Raw genomic sequence first — 16134 nt, forward strand, 5'->3', positions numbered from 1 at the left:
CAGACCCACACACACACACACACACACACACACACACACACACACACACACACACACACACACACACACACACACACACACACACACACACACACACACACACACACACACACACACACACACACACACACACACACACACACACACAGGAGAGGAGGGAGCGACTGGGCACGTGTGGGAGACCATGGTTCACATCCTACCAGTTCCCCTCGCCAGCGACAGATAACAACACAGCCAATGTGTGAACTGTGGTGTCAGTTAACTTCGTGTTGTATTTGGAGGAAAACAAACACAGTAAATTAGCTGAAGACTGTGGTGTCCCAGCAGTTGCAGACATTTAGGGAGGGATGCCGAAGAGATAGTACCCCCCCCCCCCCCCAGTGGCTGTGTTCTGCCACTGCTGCCCTCACTAGATCCCCCTCTGCTGCAGTACGACACGGGACGTCAATGCAGGTCGCAGTTCTCTGTGTTCAAGAAGCACTTCAAAAGGCTCCCCACCAGGTGGCGATGTCCCCAACCTCCGTCAAGTGTCGAGTCAGTCAAACCACATCCTGGACCGAAGGCAATGTCTTGGGTATTTTCCGAATTGTCAGTTCTATGTGCCAATGGCCTCTGGGACTTACCTCCAGGGTTGTCAAGAGAGATGATTTCATGGCCATCTCCACAGACTCTCCTTGAAGGTTTTCTGATGCACTTGTAGTGGGAAAACCACCCACATTTGTTTTTTTACAGTAAAGAAAAACGACAACAACCTGTATTTAATTGTACACTTAATAGCCTATGGTCCTTGAAGTGCCAGGGTATGCTGATGAGGGCCATGGCCAGAACAGAGATGGACCTTTTGGAGACCGATCGTCATTCTGACATGAGAGGATATCAGAGAGGACGCCAGACAGGATGTCAACCCGAACTACCTTTCAGTGTTAAAAACACAACAACCACAAAAGGACTGGTTCTTCTGACTGTGGACATCTTTATGACTGTTCCTTCTTGTAAAGTTCTTTGACTATCGCAGCAGTGTTTCTGTTGACAACATGCTCCTACATGTTTATTTTTTTAGGGGAAACAAAGAAAGAACATGACAAATGGCTTAAGCCTTTCTACTTTCTAAATGTTGCCGATCCCCCTTTGTTTACCTAAAAAAGGTGTCTGAATAGGGAAAGTTGTTCAGGTGCCGTAGTTCAAGGTTACTAAGGAGATAGAACCACTATCTCTGTTTGACCTTTTTGTTAATTCGTGTCTAGACCCGTCCAGGTTGTCCAACATACTCTGAGGCAATAGCAACTCTGGCCATGAAGATTGGCTGGAGAGGGTCAGAGTTGGGGAATCTTTCACTACCTGGTTCTTACAGAGTTTTATGGAGGTAAACTAATGTCTTAACTGAAGTTAAGGGATGCAATGTCCTGGTAGTAGCTGTAGGGCTGCTTGAGAATAGATAAGATAGAGTATCTCTTGGAAGGGTTTCTGTCTCTGTGTTGTGGTGCAGATTTACTGTTAAAGGCACAGTACAGTCAACAATGTCATTTTTCCTGTGTTTTATATATATTTCCACACTATGCGGTTGGAATAATACTGTGAAATTGTGAGAATGATGATCGTGCCCTTTTCGTGTAAGAGCTGTTTGAAAAGGACGCCTGAAATGTTTGCTTGTTTTGGTGGGGTGGAGTTTTGGCCTGCCTGGTGACATCACCAGCTAATAGACCAATAAGAAAGAGTTCCAAAGCTCTTTGTCAATAAGAGCTAGTTTTCAGTTTTCCCCTCTCTACTTCAGACAGTCCTAGCAAAATTTGAGACCGTTTTAATTGAAATTAATATTCAATTGTTACCCAGAAATGATTTAATTTTGAGATAAAAATGTCTACATTGGACATTTCTTAAGGTTTAGAAATTGGAATCCAGCCGCTACTTGGTGGTTAAAGATACAAATGTCTGGACTCTTATAAATCCCACTCCATAGAGAGCCATTTCTATAGAAGGTCAGAGACTCAAACTGCATCCCAAACCACACCCTATGTAGTGCACTACTTTAGACCATAGCCCTATTCCCTATATAGTGCACTACTTTTCACAGAGCCCAACGGGTCCTGGTCAAAAGTATTTCACTATATAATGAATAGCAGGGTGTAGTTTGTTATTTCCTCCTGGTATTGGAGGGTTGCAAGGTCCACTGTTTTTACCTGTTAGTCAGAGAGCTGATAACATACCATCCCCACCAGTCACTTTCATTGGTTGGTAAATTACATTCGACCAATAAAGGGGTCCTCTGCCGCATAATAACTAGAGGTGAACACCACACCAGACACTCGGTGGAATCTAAGGGTTCTTTTTTTTTATGCCAAAGGACATTGTTCTCACATTTTAACTTTATTTATTGTGGATTTCTTACTTTTTTTTTGTTATTATTGCTGAGAAAGTATGTATTGTTTTAATATCAGAACCATTATTTTTGCACAATGGCGTGAGCTGAACAACCGGATTTTAAAATCCCCCAAATCCCTTTGCTTCATTTTGGCCAAATATGAATGTCCAGTGTGACCTGATTGAGTGATTTTTTTTTCATTAGTTATATAATTGACACCACTCACCTTCAGTACCAAGTCATTCCACCAGATGGCACTAGTGTATTGCATTTTATGAGGGACAGTTGCAGCCAGTGTAAATGAGAGAGATGATTTTGTATTGAAGATGCCTGGTGATATTTTTTGTACTTGAATTTTTTTCTTATATTCTTTAACTAATTAATTATTAAGGCTTCCAGACGGTCTGGAAACGTTTCTGTTTGACAAATCTAGTGCATAACTATCAAATCTTTATTTGCCACACGCGCTGAATACAACAAGTGTAGACTTTACCGTGAAAAGCTTTACTTACAAGCCCTTAACCAACAGTGTAGACTTTACCGTGAAAAGCTTTACTTACAAGCCCTTAACCAACAGTGTAGACTTTACCGTGAAAAGCTTTACTTACAAGCCCTTAACCAACAGTGTAGACTTTACCGTGAAAAGCTTACTTACAAGCCCTTAACCAACAGTGTAGACTTTACCGTGAAAAGCTTACTTACAAGCCCTTAACCAACAGTGTAGACTTTACCGTGAAAAGCTTTACTTACAAGCCCTTAACCAACAGTGTAGACTTCACCGTGAAAAGCTTACTTTACAAGCCCTTAACCAACAGTGTAGACTTTACCGTGAAAAGCTTACTTTACAAGCCCTTAACCAACAGTGTAGACTTTACCGTGAAAAGCTTTACTTACAAGCCCTTAACCAACAGTGTAGACTTTACCGTGAAAAGCTTTACTTACAAGCCCTTAACCAACAGTGTAGACTTTACCGTGAAAAGCTTACTTTACAAGCCCTTAACCAACAGTGTAGACTTTACCGTGAAAAGCTTACTTTACAAGCCCTTAACCAACAGTGTAGACTTTACCGTGAAAAGCTTACTTTACAAGCCCTTAACCAACAGTGTAGACTTTACTGTGAAAAGCTTACTTACAAGCCCTTAACCAACAGTGTAGACTTTACCGTGAAAAGCTTACTTTACAAGCCCTTAACCAACAGTGTAGACTTTACCGTGAAAAGCTTACTTTACAAGCCCTTAACCAACAGTGTAGACTTTACCGTGAAAAGCTTACTTTACAAGCCCTTAACCAACAGTGTAGACTTTACAGTGAAAAGCTTACTTTACAAGCCCTTAACCAACAGTGTAGACTTTACCGTGAAAAGCTTACTTACAAGCCCTTAACCAACAGTGTAGACTTTACCGTGAAAAGCTTACTTTACAAGCCCTTAACCAACAGTGTAGACTTTACCGTGAAAACTTACAAGCCCTTAACCAACAGTGTAGACTTTAAGAAAAGCTTACTTTACAAGCCCTTAACCAACAGTGTAGACTTTACTGTGAAAAGCTTACTTACAAGCCCTTAACCAACAGTGTAGACTTTACCGTGAAAAGCTTACTTTACAAGCCCTTAACCAACAGTGTAGACTTTACCGTGAAAAGCTTACTTTACAAGCCCTTAACCAACAGTGTAGACTTTACCGTGAAAAGCTTACTTTACAAGCCCTTAACCAACCGTGTAGACTTTACCGTGAAAAGCTTTACTTACAAGCCCTTAACCAACAGTGTAGACTTTACCGTGAAAAGCTTATTTACAAGCCCTTAACCAACAGTGTAGACTTTACCGTGAAAAGCTTAAAAGCCCTTAACCAACAGTGTAGACTTTACCGTGAAAAGCTAACAAGCCCTTAACCAACTGTGTAGACTTTACCGTGAAAAGCTTACTTTACAAGCCCTTAACCAACAGTGTAGACTTTACTTTACAAGCCCTTAACCAACAGTGTAGACTTTACCGTGAAAAGCTTTACTTACAAGCCCTTAACCAACAGTGTAGACTTTACCGTGAAAAGCTTTAACAAGCCCTTAACCAACAGTGTAGACTTTACCGTGAAAAGCTTTACTTACAAGCCCTTAACCAACAGTGTAGACTTTACCGTGAAAAGCTTTACTTACAAGCCCTTAACCAACAGTGTAGACTTTACCGTGAAAAGCTTACTTTACAAGCCTTAACCAACAGTGTAGACTTTACCGTGAAAAGCTTACTTACAAGCCCTTAACCAACAGTGTAGACTTTACCGTGAAAAGCTTTACTTACAAGCCCTTAACCAACAGTGTAGACTTCACCGTGAAAAGCTTACTTTACAAGCCCTTAACCAACAGTGTAGACTTTACCGTGAAAAGCTTACTTTACAAGCCCTTAACCAACAGTGTAGACTTTACCGTGAAAAGCTTTACTTACAAGCCCTTAACCAACAGTGTAGACTTTACCGTGAAAAGCTTACTTTACAAGCCCTTAACCAACAGTGTAGACTTTACCGTGAAAAGCTTTACTTACAAGCCCTTAACCAACAGTGTAGACTTTACCGCGAAAAGCTTTACTTACAAGCCCTTAACCAACAGTGTAGACTTTACCGTGAAAAGCTTACTTTACAAGCCCTTAACCAACAGTGTAGACTTTACCGTGAAAAGCTTACTTTACAAGCCCTTAACCAACAGTGTAGACTTTACAAAAGCCTTTACAAGCCCTTAACCAACAGTGTAACCAACAGTGTAGACTTTACCGTGAAAAGCTTACTTTACAAGCCCTTAACCAACAGTGTAGACTTTACCGTGAAAAGCTTACTTTACAAGCCCTTAACCAACAGTGTAGACTTTACCGTGAAAAGCTTACTTTACAAGCCCTTAACCAACAGTGTAGACTTTACCGTGAAAAGCTTACTTACAAGCCCTTAACCAACAGTGTAGACTTTACCGTGAAAAGCTTACTTTACAAGCCCTTAACCAACAGTGTAGACTTTACCGTGAAAAGCTTACTTACAAGCCCTTAACCAACAGTGTAGACTTTACCCCTGTGTAAAAGCTTACTTTACAAGCCCTTAACCAACAGTGTGTAGACTTTACCGTGAAAAGCTTACTTTACAAGCCCTTAACCAACAGTGTAGACTTTACCGTGAAAAGCTTACTTTACAAGCCCTTAACCAACAGTGTAGACTTTACCGTGAAAAGCTTACTTACAAGCCCTTAACCAACAGTGTAGACTTTACCGTGAAAAGCTTTACTTACAAGCCCTTAACCAACAGTGTAGACTTTACCGTGAAAAGCTTACTTTACAAGCCCTTAACCAACAGTGTAGACTTTACCGTGAAAAGCTTACTTTACAAGCCCTTAACCAACAGTGTAGACTTTACCGTGAAAAACCAACAGCTTTACTTTACAAGCCCTTAACCAACAGTGTAGACTTTACTGTGAAAAGCTTACTTACAAGCCCTTAACCAACAGTGTAGACTTTACCGTGAAAAGCTTACTTTACAAGCCCTTAACCAACAGTGTAGACTTTACCGTGAAAAGCTTACTTTACAAGCCCTTAACCAACAGTGTAGACTTTACCGTGAAAAGCTTACTTTACAAGCCCTTAACCAACAGTGTAGACTTTACCGTGAAAAGCTTACTTACAAGCCCTTAACCAACAGTGTAGACTTTACCGTGAAAAGCTTACTTTACAAGCCCTTAACCAACAGTGTAGACTTTACAAAAGCTTACTTACAAGCCCTTAACCAACAGTGTAGACTTTACCGTGAAAAGCTTACTTTATAAGCCCTTAACCAACAGTGTAGACTTTACCGTGAAAAGCTTACTTTACAAGCCCTTAACCAACAGTGTAGACTTTACAGTGAAAAGCTTACTTTACAAGCCCTTAACCAACAGTGTAGACTTTACCGTGAAAAGCTTACTTTACAAGCCCTTAACCAACAGTGTAGACTTTACTGTGAAAAGCTTACTTACAAGCCCTTAACCAACAGTGTAGACTTTACCGTGAAAAGCTTACTTACAAGCCCTTAACCAACAGTGTAGACTTTACCGTGAAAAGCTTACTTACAAGCCCTTAACCAACAGTGTAGACTTTACCGTGAAAAGCTTACTTACAAGCCCTTAACCAACAGTGTAGACTTTACCGTGAAAAGCTTACTTACAAGCCCTTAACCAACAGTGTAGACTTTACCGTGAAAAGCTTACTTACAAGCCCTTAACCAACAGTGTAGACTTTACCTTACTTACAAGCCCTTAACCAACAGTGTAGACTTTACCGTGAAAAGCTTACTTACAAGCCCTTAACCAACAGTGTAGACTTTACCGTGAAAAGCTTACTTACAAGCCCTTAACCAACAGTGTAGACTTTACAAAAGCAGCCCTTAACCAACAGTGTAGACTTTACCGTGAAATGCTTACTTTACAAGCCCTTAACCAACAGTGTAGACTTTACCGTGAAAAGCTTACTTACAAGCCCTTAACCAACAGTGTAGACCTTACAGTGAAATGCTGACTTACAAGCCCTTAACCAGCAGTGCAGTTCAAGAAGAAGAAAATATTTACCAAGCAGACTAAAATAAAAAGTAATAATTAAAAGAAACACAGTAAGAAGAACGAGGCTCCGTACAGGGGACACCGGTACTGTGTGCAGGGGTACAGGCTAGTTGAGGTCATCTGTACATGTAGGTGGGGGCGAAGTGACTATACAAAAAGTGCCTTGCGAAAGTATTCGGCCCCCTTGAACTTTGCGACCTTTTGCCACATTTCAGTCTTCAAACATAAAGATATAACACTGTATTTTTTTGTGAAGAATCAACAACAAGTGGGACACAATCATGAAGTGGAACGACATTTATTGGATATTTCAAACTTTTTTAACAAATAAAAAACTGAAAAATTACAAAAGTATTAACTTAACGGGGCTGAATAATTTTGCACACCCAATTTTTCAGTTTTTGATTTTTTTTTAAAGTTTGAAATATCCAATAAATGTCGTTCCACTTCATGATTGTGTCCCACTTGTTGTTGATTCTTCACAAAAAAAATACAGTTTTATATCTTTATGTTTGAAGCCTGAAATGTGGCAAAAGGTCGCAAAGTTCAAGGGGGCCAAATACTTTCGCAATGCACTATAGGTAACAAACAAACAGCGAGTAGCAGCCGTGTACAAGAGAGGGGGGTGTCAATGTAAATTGTCCAGTGGCGATTTTTATGAATTGTTCAGCAGTCTAATGGCTTGGGGGTGGAAGCTGTTGAGGAGCCTTTTGGTCCTAGTCTTGGTATCGCTTGCCGTGCGGTAGCAGAGAAAACAGTCTATCACCTGGGTGACTGGAGTCTGACAATTTTATGGGCTTTCCTCTGACACCACCTATTATATAGGTCCTGGATGGCAGGAAGCTTGGCCCCAGTGATGTACTGGGCTGTTCGCATTACCCTCTGTAGGGCCTTACAGTCAGATGCCGAGCAGTTGCCATATCAGGCGTTGATGAACCCGGTCAGGATGCTCTCGATGGTGCAGCTATTTTTTTATTTATTTTTTATTTCACCTTTATTTAACCAGGTAGGCTAGTTGAGAACAAGTTCTCATTTACAACTGCGACCTGGCCAAGATAAAGCATAGCAGTGTGACACAGACAACAACACAGAGTTACACATGGAGTAAACAATAAACAAGCCAATAACACAATAAACAAGTCAATGATACAGTAGGAAAAAAAAGAAAGTCTATAAACAGTGTGTGTAACAGGTGGATTAACACTGGAGTGATAAATGAGCAAATTATGATGTGCAAGTAGTGATACTGGTGTGCAAAAGAGCAGAAAAGTAAATAAAAACAGTATGGGGATGAGGTAGGTAGATTGGGTGGACTATGTACAGATGCAGCGATTGGTTAGCTGCTCAGATAGCAGATGTTTAAAGTTGGTGAGGGAAATAAAAGTCTCCAGCTTCAGCGATTTTTTTTTTGTTGCAATTCCTTCCAGTCACTGGCAGCAGAGAACTGGAAGGAAAGGCGGCCAAATGAGGTGTTGGTTATGGGGATGATCAATGAGATATACCTGCTGTGATATATAGAACCTTTTGAGGATCTGGGGGCCCATGCCACATTTTTTCAGTCTCCTGAGGGGGAAAGGTGTTGTTGTGACCTCTTCACAACTGTCTTTGTGTGCTTGGACCATGTTAGTTTGTTGGTGATGTGGACACCAAGGAACTGGGATACCTACCCCATAAGTATCACCCTTTCCTTTTCCATACTAGCTCTCTCACAACTCTTCGATTAAAGAAAATACTTGGAAATTGTATCCTTAAAACAAACTATAATGAGCTAACTATAATGAGCTAATTATAATGAGCTAAAAATTCCCCTGATCAACTGAATTTGTAGTGCATTAGTTAGTTATTACACTCATTGAAATCTTTCCTGGTTCTAGTTCAGGAACCAAATTTGACTTATTTCAGATGACTCTACCACAGATAGAACAATGAGACAGATTTTTCACTGGATGTGTAAATGTGAAGCAAACGCTTGGCGTTTCCACTCACTACCAAATATGGTAGTGAGAGGAAGCCCAGTGGCCGGCAGTGGGACACGATAGATCGAGATGGATTTCAGCCGACGTTCTGCAAACGTTCTCATCGATGAAACATGTGTTTTCAATACAGTGTTCTGTTCCCAAAACTAAAATATGTTATGAACAGAGTGGACTGTTTTGTAGACTTTGCCCTTTGAAAAAAATTAAAAAAAGTTTAATCGCGTTGTTTAGAAGGTGCTAGTTATTGCACACGCGCACATCACAGAGTAAAGGCGTTCCCTAACGGAAATATGCAGACGATGCTAAAACACGCCAATAGGATCTCACTAGTTCATGCTTGGCTCTGCCCACCTCATTGCTTGTTCTGCCCACTATGACTCATTTGTTCCCATTAGGCCACAGCCTGTCGTTTCCATCTTGGTTTAGTTCTAAAATCTTTGACTCTACCCTGCTGTCAGAGTGATATGATCTGTATGTTTCTGTTTGTGAGTGAAACTGTGTTTGACAGAGTGTTGATGTTGTACTTGATGTATGTCTGTGTGGTTGTTTGTGTATGTGACTGTTTTAACATGTATTAACTTATTTTCTTACAATCCCTGAAAAGTGTTTTCTCGAGTCTTGGGCATAATGTTGTGTGATGGCAGGTCACTGAGCAATGTCTAATAATAATAATAATGTTGTTTAAAACCTTTTGATGTATTTCATCTACAAGGTGTTCACAACTCGTTTTTCTGCTACCAAACCTCCATGAACTATTCTTAATACTGTTAAATGTCTATGTTTTGTTTCGCCAGGTGAGGACGCGCCATGTATTATTGTGCAGAGTAGACGAAGCCGGGTTGGGCTCAATTCCATTTAAATTCTAGTCAACTCAGAAAGTAAACCAAATTCCTGTTCTAAATATTCTCACATAAAATCATTAAACAGAATTGGCATTTCAGTGTAATTTGTGCGTTGACTGGAATTGAGGAATTGACCCCAACCCTGATATATTCTTCACCAGAGGATGTGTAGCGTGAGCTGTACTGACATACATTGACATTTACATTTGCACCATGGGACAGTATTTTGATACCAATAAGATGGATTTGTCTACTACAAACACTAACCATATTTTGGGACGTTAAAAGGAAAGGTTCACCCATTTTGAATGTTATATTGTTTTGGTGCATCTCTGAGTGATGTTTTATCGATTCCCTGGGTTATTTATTGTTTTCATGTATGTCTGAGTTATTGGCGTTGAAGCAGGCAGAAATCCGTCCGGTGTGACGTAGCACCGTGATGATAAAGTCTCTCTCGCTACACTGGAAGTTAATTGGAATAGGACTTTTAGATCGCCAAAACGTCTATCATACATGTCAGATTTCAGTACTGGCCGATTTCATAACTCAGGAGAATGTCTTCTCTTGAATGAGACATTTTCTGTGATATTCCTACCTCGAGAAATGAGGTTCTAGCACATTTTTTTCCAATTTGTCTGCCTCTTTTAGACCAGGGTGCATTGCGTGGTGCCGTTGAGATGTTATAGAAAGGAGATCGGAATCCACTGAATGGTGGAACGTAATACCGACTCACCCAGCAGATGTCGACCAATCGCATTCAATTTGTCTTGCTGCGTCATGCTGTTTCTAAGCTAATCGTCACTCAATCCCTTCTCAAAGTCAGTGTATATGTCGAGAAACGTGCCTATTTTCCTCGAAAGTACGTAATGTCACGATTCCAAAGCTATATGATACTACAGATAGCAAGTTAATTATATCACATCTCAGAAAAGATTTGTAATGTTGTAATTCTTGTTGACAAAATATGTGATAATGTTGTGTTTTTGAGCGAGCGCCCAATGGACTCCCATTCACTCCTTGAAGGAGAGGGCTCATTGACCTAGCATTGGCAATGTTTCCCATCTCCTGTTTGACTCCACTTTGGGAGGCACTTCGATCTGCAGGTTGAACATGGTGAGATTGTAGACTTCCTAAATTAATAGTGTAGTTTGTTGATGCAATTTTACATCAAACCAGCTACTTTACACGCTGGTATTATCTTTGGTATTATTGTGTGTTGCTACGTTTGCTAGCTACACTCTTAGGAAAAAAGGGTTCCAAACATTTTTGGTTCTAGGTACAACCCTTTTTGGTTCCATGTAGAGCCCTCTGTGGAAAGGGTTCTACATGGAACCCAAAAGGGTTCTACCCGGAACCAAGAATAGTTCTTCAAAGGGTTCTCCTATGAGGACAGCCAAAGAACCCATTTTAGGTTCTAGATATAAAAAAAGGTGCTAACAGTGTAGCTAGCTAGCCAGCCGGCCTATAGAGAGAGCATTGCATTGTGGGTTTTGTAGTTGACAGATTTCCACAACGATTTTCCATGTTGCTACCAACCTTGTTATAATGCCAACATGAAAAATGTGTGTTCACGTATTAGTGTTATTCAACACTGTAAATGAAAGGAATGAATGGTTTTGGGTGGATTTTTCCTTTAATGTAATTGCCATGAATGTACATTTGTTGATTTTGGATGAAGAGGATGAAGAGGAGGATGAGTACATTTTCTGGAGGATGAGTACATTTTCTGCTCACTGTGTGATGATGTCATAGACGTGGGCGGGTAATCCTGTGGAAACTGCAATAACTAAAGGGACATTTTGCAGCTGGTGATCCCCACAGTTTTAAATACCCACAACCCCCATCCGACCGTACGATGCGCTGTCCTATAATCCGTTGTTTTGTATTTCTCATGAGCTTTATAACCAATGCCAACCCCTCAGTCCAGTTCAGTGTTATACAAATGCCACTTACACTCCAAGGACAACTCTGTACCCACTCAGCAACTGTATGCGGAATGAAACTCGGATAATGTGTGTGAATGGATTCGGACAATCCATAGACCATGGTGTGAAAAACAAGTGGCACGTGTAGATAATGTATAATATGTTGTTTTTAAAACTTTTGTACCAGCGAACGGCTGATGTTTCTAACTGTATTTATGTACAAATGTTCTCCTGTACATACTCAGCATTCTATTGAATTAAAATGTTTTGCAGCAAAAATACTGTTGGTTATTCTTTTGACTTATTCCTAAGTGTATGAAATAGACTGTTGCTTGTTCATATGTTCAGCTGAATGATGGTTTTGTTAAAGAAGAGAGTGGTAGTATTATTGGGACTATGATGCTGATGCTTTCTGCCTCTCCTGGTAATCTACCATTCTTCTTTCTAGAAGCCCCTTCTACTATATGACTAGTCTGACCATGTCCTCTCTCCCTCCAGCTCTCACAATATCACCTGTCAACCTTCCCTATCCTCGGTCACTCTTTGGATAGTCCGGGTTTTCCACCCGTAGATGCTTTACAGATGGTCATACTATCAACAAACTATCTGTTGATAAGCAACTGCTTGCTAAAGTTACGGATAGGGTTAGATTAAGAGTTAGGGTAAGGGGATAGGGTTAGATTAAGAGTTAGGGTAAGGGGATAGGGTTAGATTAAGAGTTCAGTTTTGCAGGGCATGTCTTGTCCCAAGGTGAACGGTCCCCAGCTATTCCATTGTTTCCCTCTGCTGGTCTTGTTTGAGTGGAACGATCCTCCGCTCTCCCTCCCTCTCACTCCACTCGGTTAAGGATGAGATTCTCTCTCTGGAGGTTCCTTCAGATGTGGACTCTTTGATTGCTCTATCCGCAGAACGACGGGTAGATCTTCGTCCCGGGCTCGTGGAAGAGAGCTCGCATCAAGGGGGATAGGGTTAGAGGGGATAGGGTTAGATTAAGAGTTAGGGTAAGGGGATAGGGTTAGATTAAGAGTTAGGGTAAGGGGATAGGGTTTAGGGTAAGGGGATAGGGTTAGATTAAGAGTTAGGGTAAGGGGATAGGGTTAGATTAAGAGTTAGGGTAAGGGGGGTTAGATTATTAGGGTAAGGGTTAGATTAAGAGTTAGGGTAAGGGGATAGGGTTAGATTAAGAGTTAGGGTAAGGGGATAGGGTTAGATTAAGAGTTAGGGTAAGGAGATAGGGTTAGATTAAGAGTTAGGGTAAGGGGATAGGGTTAGATTAAGAGTTAGGGTAAGGGGATAGGGTTAGATTAAGAGTTAGGGTAAGATTAAGCGTCACGGTTAGAGCTATCCTCATAGTGTTACCCTTTCCTCTTCCTCTGGACATTACTCTATAAGTATCTTAACTACCTCCTTTTGTCCCTCCATATCTTACCTCTCCACTCTTGCCCCTCTGTCTCTCTCTTTCTCTCTCTGTCTGTCTCCCTCCTCCCCCTTCTTCCTGTCCATATGGACACTGCCCTCAGTCTGCCCATGCTGAAGCCCTACCAGGCTGGCACACCCCGCACACAGATCCATCATAAATCCTCATTGTGTTTCCACATGACTCTGCCATTGTCTCCCATTCATGACTGGCCTCCTGGCAGTGCCCCTATAAAGCTTCCCAGGGGTGACATGCTGGATGTGGAGCCAGGGAAGGATCATCAGAAGAGGGAGCGGCTGGTCTCTCGGGCTGGCGCTGCTACTAGACAAGCCGCACCCCCTGGCGCTGCTACTAGACAAGCCACACCCCTGGTGCTACTAGACCAGCCACACCCTCTGGTGCTACTAGACCAGCCACATCCCCTGGTGCTACTAGACCAGCCACATCCCCTGGTGCTACTAGACCAGCCACATCCCCTGGTGCTACTAGACCAGTGCTACTAGACCAGCCACATCCCCTGGTGCTACTAGACCAGCCACATCCCCTGGTGCTACTAGACCAGCCACATCCCCTGGTGCTACTAGACCAGCCACATCCCCTGGTGCTACTAGACCAGCCACATCCCCTGGTGCTACTAGACCAGCCACATCCCCTGGTGCTACTAGACCAGCCACATCCCCTGGTGCTACTAGACCAGCCACATCCCCTGGTGCTACTAGACCAGCCACATCCCCTGGTGCTACTAGACTAGACCAGCCACATCCCCTGGTGCTACTAGACCAGCCACATCCCCTGGTGCTACTAGACCAGCCACATCCCCTGGTGCTACTAGACCAGCCACATCCCCTGGTGCTACTAGACCAGCCACATCCCCTGGTGCTACTAGACCAGCCACATCCCCTGGTGCTACTAGACCAGCCACATCTGGTGCTACTAGACCAGCCACATCCCCTGGTGCTACTAGACCAGCCACATCCCCTGGTGCTACTAGACCAGCCACATCCCCTGGTGCTACTAGACCAGCCACATCCCCTGGTGCTACTAGACCAGCCACATCCCCTGGTGCTACTAGACCAGCCACATCCCCTGGTGCTACTAGACCAGCCACATCCCCTGGTGCTACTAGACCAGCCACATCCCCTGGTGCTACTAGACCAGCCACATCCCCTGGTGCTACTAGACCAGCCACATCCCCTGGTGCTACTAGCCAGCCACATCCCCTGGTGCTACTAGACCAGCCACATCCCCTGGTGCTACTAGACCAGCCACATCCCCTGGTGCTACTAGACCAGCCACATCCCCTTGGTGCTCCTGTTAGACCAGTCCAACCCCTTGGTGCTCCTGTTAGACCAGTCCAACCCCTTGGTGCTCCTGTTAGACCAGTCCAACCCCTTGGTGCTGCTGCTAGACCAGTCCAATCCCTTGGTGCTCCTGCTAGACCAGTCCAACCCCTTGGTGCTCCTGCTAGACCAGTCCAACCCCTTGGTGCTCCTGTTAGACCAGTCCAACCCCTTGGTGCTCCTGCTAGACCAGTCCAACCCCCTGGTGCTCCTGTTAGACCAGTCCAACCCCTGGTGCTCCTACTAGACCAGTCCAACCCCTTGGTGCTCCTGCTAGACCAGTCCAACCCCTTGGTGCTCCTGCTAGACCAGTCCAACCCCTCGGTGCTCCTGTTAGACCAGTCCAACCCTCGGTGCTCCTGTTAGACCAGTCCAACCCCTTGGTGCTCCTGCTAGACCAGTCCAACCCCCTGGTGCTCCTGTTAGACCAGTCCAACCCCTTGGTGCTCCTGTTAGACCAGTCCAACCCCCTGGTGCTCCTGTTAGACCAGTCCAACCCCTTGGTGCTCCTGTTAGACCAGTCCAACCCCTTGGTGCTCCTGTTAGACCAGTCCAACCCCTTGGTGCTGCTACTAGACCAGTCCAACCCGTTGGTGCTGCTGTACCCTAATTCTAGGTTGGGCAGGAGACCACTTGGGATGGATCCTGGAGCCTTCCAACTATCAGAAGTGCTCTTTAGAGTGAGGCAATAAACAAAGTCTATAAGATGCAATGAGTCTCAGTACTAGAGGCGTCACTACAGACACCATGGTTCGAATCCAGGCTGCATCCCAACCGGCCGTGATTGGGAGTCCAATAGTCCGGCTCTCTATTGGCCCAGCGTCGTCCGGGTTTGGACGGTGTAGGCAGGTCAGTGTAAATAAGAATTTGTTCGTAACTGACTTGCCTAGTTAAATAGATAAAGGTTAAATTGAACAATTGAAATGTAAAAGTAGTTCAACACTACGTGCTCTTAATAATACAGTTAAAGAGCCATTTTTAACCGAGCTGCTGAAAGACATGGTGTGGTCACGCCTGGGTTTGAGGAAGTTTGCTGTTTTGGCTAATATGGTACAGCCCTTCAATGTTCAAGAAGAACCCTCTGTAAAGTGATGGATCATCAGTCAATGAACGGAGCAGAACAATCGCAAAGTTCCTTATCCGATTCTAGTCTCCATATCAGAACAAAAGACCATTTAGAACCTCAGACAATTAGCCTTTCCATTGATATTTGTGTAATGTGTCTTGTTGGTTTCAAAGTAACTTGACTTGAACCCAAAAGCTCAAGGCCTCAGTCTCCTATTACCGTATGTTCTCGTCACCACTGTGCTGTACTACAGTAAGTACTTTATGTCCTGGGGTCATTGTCATCGTTGTTGCCTAAAGTAGGTTGACTGAGGCGTGGGAGCGACAATGCACTCAGTGGAATTGAATCAGTTGCTTTGTGGAATGAAAAAGGCGAAAGTCTCAAGTCTTTGTCATCGTATTTGTGTGAGTGTTTTTGTTATTCTACTCCATACACTTCTGGCTAGGTTTGTGCTTTCCAGTAAACTCAGTTAAAGGGACTGTTTTATAACCTGTTGAGTGGCTGAGAGAAGCTGATAAGAGGTCAGTGGCCCAGTCTGAGGCTTTGTTCCAAACCACTCCCTATATATCCCTATTTTATTTAATGCACTACTTTTGACCTGGGATCTGTTTAAAAGTAGTGCACTAATATTGGGAGAAGGGTGCCATTCG

This window comes from Oncorhynchus gorbuscha, linkage group LG24 (assembly GCF_021184085.1).
Source record: "Oncorhynchus gorbuscha isolate QuinsamMale2020 ecotype Even-year linkage group LG24, OgorEven_v1.0, whole genome shotgun sequence".
Taxonomy (NCBI): Eukaryota; Metazoa; Chordata; class Actinopteri; order Salmoniformes; family Salmonidae; genus Oncorhynchus; species Oncorhynchus gorbuscha.